Below are 6,192 nucleotides of genomic sequence, written 5' to 3' on the forward strand. Positions count from 1 at the left end.
GTGCTCATGAGTGTGCTCACACACATGCACACATACACACATATACACATATACATACACACATACACACATATGCGCATACACACATGTACATATATGCACACATACACATACATACGCACACACCCATACATACATATACACACATATACACACATACACACAAACACACACATACACACATGCATACAAATACACACACATACACACATACACACATGCACACACACATACACACATATACACATACACACATACACATACATACATGCATACACGCATACACGCGTACACAAATGCACACATAAACACACACAGCAATTAATTCCATCCCCAAGGGCTCCCTACCACAGGATGAGTTCTTCTTGGTGCTTTGAAAGGGTGAAGAACACCTACCCAAGGACTGAGACCTGAACTCAGGACCCTACATACCCTCTATGTGCCTCTATGCACCTGTTCTATGTACTGCTACTAAGAAGTCAGTGGCTCATTGTCCAGAGTAACCTTTCACCTAGGACTGGGGTAGGAGAGGAATAAGAGAAGGGTTCTGATGTCACTATGGATATACTAGAAAAGAATAGTCCCCTTTATGGAGTAGACAATTGTCCTATTTAGGGAGCAATTTTACTTCATTAAGATAGGCTAGAAGGATTACACCATCTGAATGACTTGGCATCTCTGGGATTCCATGTATTTGAGACAATAGTTATGCCAGAATGGCAGAAAGAATAATCCTTGGATAAACCTGGCAGGTGAACCAGTGAGTAGGAAGAACCAAACAGCAGGGCACACTGGGGGCTCTGTTGTCCTCTATGCCTAGGTCAGGGGGTGGCTGCCTTAGAGACAGTGAGGAAGAGCTGAGGGAGGCTAACACAAAGGGAAACGGCTGCAACCAGTAACTGGGGTCCAGGAGGTTTGAAGGGGCTTCTCTCTGTGATTGCCCAATTCACACCAGCAGGGAGCACCCTTACTACCGAGCTGTAAAGAAATGGCCCTCTTGGAGTTGAGTGTAGTCCTCGCTTCTCTTTCAAGAAGGACGTGAGGTAGAGATCCAAATGAGGAACTTTTGGGTGTGTCACTCTCTGTGAAGGCCTAACGAGCCTTCCTATATGTGATCACAGACATACCACAGACCAGATCAAGTTCTCGGGGAATGTAGGGAGCAGGGTAAGGGGTGGCTCAGCACTGTTCCAAGAAGCCTCTCTAACTAATCCATCATTTCTTCCCCCTGCCCCAACCAGGGAAGGTAGAACCATCCAGGCAGTCTGAGGAGCAGCTGTGAGAAATGGCAGGAAGGGGGAATGGAGGCAGCATTAACAGGGCAGGGGGTTCCAGAAGTGATGTGGGTTAGGAACAGGCCTAAGCTTTCTGGGGACTAAGAGGGGAAGGAAAACTTCCACTGCCAGGGAGGAACACACCAGACTTCCTCTTTTTAGAGTGCTCTAGTTGGAGGGCTCCTTCCAGGGGAAGCTAACAATTAGGGTATAAGCCTTTCAAAACTAGAAGAGGGAAGTGGAATTCTTGTCAATAAGCTTTGAGATATCACCTGGTGAGTCCTACACCTTATTACTGCTTTAAAACTGTACTTGGTAGCTCACAAGGGACCTGCTTCTCCCCTCCCTCCTCTCCCCCTCTGCTCTCCCCCCTCTCCCTGTTCTTTCTCTCCTCTCCTCCCTTTTCCCTCTCCTTTCCCTCTCCCTTTCCTTCTGCCACTGTCCTGCCTAGCCTCCCAAGAGTTTGCCTGAGTCAGCCACTGTAGTCTGGACATATTACAGTAACTGGAAGCAGACTAAAGGACCCCAGCCTTCAGGGGAAGTGACATTATGGCAACCTTCAAAGATTAAGTAGGAATGTACAGGTAGCTCAGTTGTTAGTGCACTTGCCTAGCATTAACAGATGCGGGTCCCATTCCTACCTCCACACAAACCAGGTGTGATTCGCCTGCAATCCCAGCACTTGGAAGGTGAAGCACTTGGGAGGTGAAGAACAGGAGTGCAATGTCATCTCTCCATATTGGATTTAAGGCCAGCCTGTGTCTTAGTTACTTTTCTATTGCTGTGAAAATACACTATGATCAAGGCAACCTACAGAAGAGCTTATTGGGGGTGTTCAGTTTCAGAGGGTGGGTCTATGATCATCATGAGGAGGGTATGGCAGCATCCAGGCAGACAGGCATGGTGCTGAAGCAAAGACTGAGAACTTATAACATGATCTACAAGGAGGAGGCAGAAAGAGAGACAGGTTTTGAAACCTTAAAACTCACCCCCAAGTGACACAGCTCCTCCAACATGGCCACACCTCTTAATCCTGCCCAAACAGTTCCACTAGCTGGGGACTAAGGACTTAAACACCAAGTCTATTCTCATTCAAACACCCATACTGGACTATATGAGTCTCTGTCTCAAAAAAAAATCCAAAGTAGATGCTTCTCAGGAGAAGTAGGTGAGACAAAGGAGCCAGTCCAATTTAAGAAAATAAAATGCATTGGGGAAACTTCTAGAAGCCAGTTACATTATAAATGGTGCTGGTGGAACACAGGCAAAGGGGATGGGAAGGAAGACTGAGCTGGTAGGGATGTGTCTCACCCAGCCTCAAAAAGCTCCAGAAGCTTTTCTCCAGCTTCAAGACTATTCCTAGGACCTGCAGCAAACTAATTGCCCCCTGTTTGGATTTTATTAAGAACTCAGCTGCCAGAGATGAGGTAGAAGAACTTCCAGCAATGCTGATAGACCTGTGCCCTGATAAGTTATTTCCCTATCTGATGAGCACAAAATTAATTTCCATATTAACAACCATGTAGAGATAAGACCTAGAAATACAAATGACAGATTTGAGGCTCTTGTTCGTTAAAGGAGCACGGTGAGCATTAGTCTGAACCACAAAGCCCGATGGGAGGGAGCTTTGAGGAGGCAAGTGACTAGAGATGAACTATCAGAGGCAGACTTTCAGCTCCTACACTCGTTGTTCCTGTCCCAGGTGAATGGAGCAAGATAAGGCACAGCTTTTCTTTATTCTGACTTACTTTTCATTTTTAGATTTCTAGTTCTTTTAAAAAAATCTTTCTTTTTGCATCTACTGGGGAGGCGCATGCCATGTAGAAATCAAAAGACAACTTGGAGTGTCGTGGTCTTCTTGCTCCACACAGGGTACGGGGATGGAACTTAGGCAGGCAGACTTGGTAGCAAGCACCTTCGATGTGCTTAGCCATCTTGATGATAATCCAAGGTAAGATGTTTCTGGAACTTTTCTCCCCTATCCATTCCAATGGTCCCCTCAAATGCTGACAAGCACCAAGGCCACCTCTCAGCAGGACAGAGAGCAAAAGGAAGTTCACTAGCTGGTTGGGAGATGGCACTTCCCCATCCTCTCTGGCTTAGTTCTGTGCTCCGTCAATTGGCTTATGGTTGGTGAATTGATGGATTGCCCATGTGACCAACGGCATTGAGTCGCAGACTACACTGAGTCTAATACTTATATGTAGTGTTTCCTCTGTTGAACCAAACACCAGAAATATTTTTTCCCTTGAAGCAAGTTCTCTAGCCAGTCTACAGGCAGCAGAAAAGATGAGTGCTGCTTTGGAAGGCTAAAGGCTCTGGGGAATAAGATTGTCGGAATTGCATGGGAACCTTAGTTGCAACTTTATACAGACAAAGCCATGAGAATTGGCATTTACCTACAACCTCAGTGCTGTTGAGACAGGAATAAGTGGATCCCTGGGACTTAGTGACAGAACCTCAGGTTCCAATGAGAGGCCATATCTCAAAAAACAGGGAGGACAGAACTTGAGGAAAGACAGCCAAGATTGATCTCTGACCTCCACATACATATACACACACATGCATACACAGAACAGACATATGGATACATAAACAGATATGCCAAAGTAAAAAAAATAAATCAATTAAACTGTGTACTTTAAAAAAAGGGATGGGTTCCTGGCCCTTCCTTGTCCTTCTCAAGACAGCTTGTAAAAACTCTGGTATGTAGCTGATGAGTGGTCCCATCCTAGGGAGAATGAAGACAAGGTCAAGGACTTGTTAGATGTGGCATTACTGTTTGAACTTGAATGGATCAGCCCCTAACTCCTCCTTTTTTCTTTTTCTGAGTAATAAAATTTGAGCACTACAACCTTCCATCATCCTTATGAATGCAATATCCACATTTTTCTTTCTGTTTGTTAAGAGCTGCCTCCTGCTTTTGTATAGGGGGGGACACAGGAATTGGTTTTCCAGGTGAGCCTTACCTGAAGTTGTTATTGTTCAGCAACAAAGAGTCTCATTGAGAAAACGATCCCAGCTACAAAGAGCTGCCAGCTCAGGTGCCCAACCACCCTGATGTAACCACACTGTTGGGTGTGGCCCTTTAATGTTCTTCCCATATTTAATACTACACAAAAGGGTAAGTTGGAGAAAGTGGATAGAAAGGATAGAGCAGTTACTTCCTATTCTGTATTATAAATATCTACATATACTCCATAGTAAGAAAAGAATCAGCTCCTTTGTGCTATGTTACCAGCCCAGCACATGCTCAGTGTTAATGGTTTGTTCTGAGTTAACCCCTCCTGGCCCAGATGCCCATGAAAGAATACAAGGTTGACACTCAAACGAAATGACTAAACTCAAAGAATGAGGGAAGAGCTTGAGGGGATAACTGAAGAAGTACAGATAGACATCACGAATCTCACAACCATGTTGACCACCTGGCTGGGCTTGGTACTGAACTTCAGTCTTGACAGGATGATTGACAGTCTTTACCCCCACCCACTTCTCTCTCTAGGATCTGCCAAGTGAGATGAGTTACAAAACATATCTCTTCGATGTTAATCTGCTGTCAGCTCAGATTGCCAGCTCTCCAAATAAAGCCCCTGTTTAAAGAGTCCCAACTCTGCTCCTTGATTTGGCTTTTATAAGTGACAATCTGCATAAACTCTCATATTCTGGATACATGCACTCCGGATATCTTCATGAGGCTGGCTCAAGCTGTTACTGGACCTCAACTGCTCCCTTAGCCCAGTCCTGCAGCTGCAACTCCCTTAACTCCATGTACCTCCCAAGCCTTCTCCTTCCCTAGCAACCTGGTGATGATTCACAGTTTCTGAGAGTCAGCTTCTCAGGGCGGCCAGATGACTACACCCAACTACCATCAAAATTGACCATTCTTCACCTCTAAAGTTTCCCTTCCCCCGTACTCACCCACGTTAATTTTACGAAAGAGGAAACTCGGGCTCTGAGCATGTCTTGCCAAGTTCAGGATCCTAAAGGCTGTCTGCAGAATGAAGGTAAAGTCTGCAAGCCCCTCTGTCTCTGCCCCTCCTCATTGCAGTTTCCCTGTATGGCAGTGACAGGCACGCAAGCAGAGAAATCAATCAACTCATCCAACCGTCTCTGCTGCACGGAAGACTAATGACAAAATACGTGCATCCGCGATCTGTTTGCTGCCTCTAAATAGATGAACATTCCATTTTACTAGAGTTTTTATTAGATGTATTTATTTGTTTATTTGTGCATTCACAACTCTGTGTGTATGTGTGCGTGTGTGTGTGTGTGTGTGTGAGAGAGAGAGAGACAGACAGACAGACAGACAGACAGACAGACAGACAGACAGACAGACAGACATGGCACACTGTGTACAGAAACCAGAAGACAACTTGAAAAGTCAGATTCAGTTTTATCTTTCCACCATGTGTATGCAAGAGATTGTCATCAGCTTGGCCACAAGGACCTTCATCCCTGAGCCATATCACCAGCCTGAGAAGAGGACTATATTTTAATGTCTGGCCATATCATGTAAAGATTCTGGGAACTTAGGAACTAGGGAACTTAAGCATCCACCCCAGCTTCTCATCTCACTCTTGCATTGCAAGGATGCTGTTCTTTGCTATCCGATGTTTTCAGGTTCTGAGTGTGATCTCTGTAGGACAGGAGGCCTACTTCTCTTTGTAAATTAATGAACAACGCTGGCAGGTCTGTAAGTCACTGTTATGTATGTTGAACAAAAATATCATAGGAACAAGGCTGGTGGGTGATACGGCTTAGTTGGTAAAATGCTTGCTTTGCAATCATGAGGATCTAAATTTGATTCCCAGAACCCACATTTAAAAAAAAGGCTAAGTGTGGTGATGAGCTCTTATAATCCTAGTGCTAGGGAGATGGAGACAGGAGGATTTCAAGACAGTGAGTGATCCTGTCTCAA

General features: G+C 45.0%; 1 long non-coding RNA gene across 1 annotated transcript; it reads left to right on the forward strand.

The window, feature by feature from the left end:
* Positions 1-644: 644 nt before the first annotated feature.
* On the forward strand, positions 645-4,878 carry LOC134481623 (uncharacterized). Its single transcript, XR_010057328.1, has 3 exons — positions 645-760; positions 3,146-3,225; positions 4,777-4,878. It is a non-coding gene; the product is annotated as an uncharacterized LOC134481623 (long non-coding RNA).
* Positions 4,879-6,192: the final 1,314 nt, after the last annotated feature.

The sequence above is a fragment of the Rattus norvegicus genome, chromosome 13 (assembly GCF_036323735.1).
Source record: "Rattus norvegicus strain BN/NHsdMcwi chromosome 13, GRCr8, whole genome shotgun sequence".
In the NCBI taxonomy this organism is placed as follows: Eukaryota; Metazoa; Chordata; class Mammalia; order Rodentia; family Muridae; genus Rattus; species Rattus norvegicus.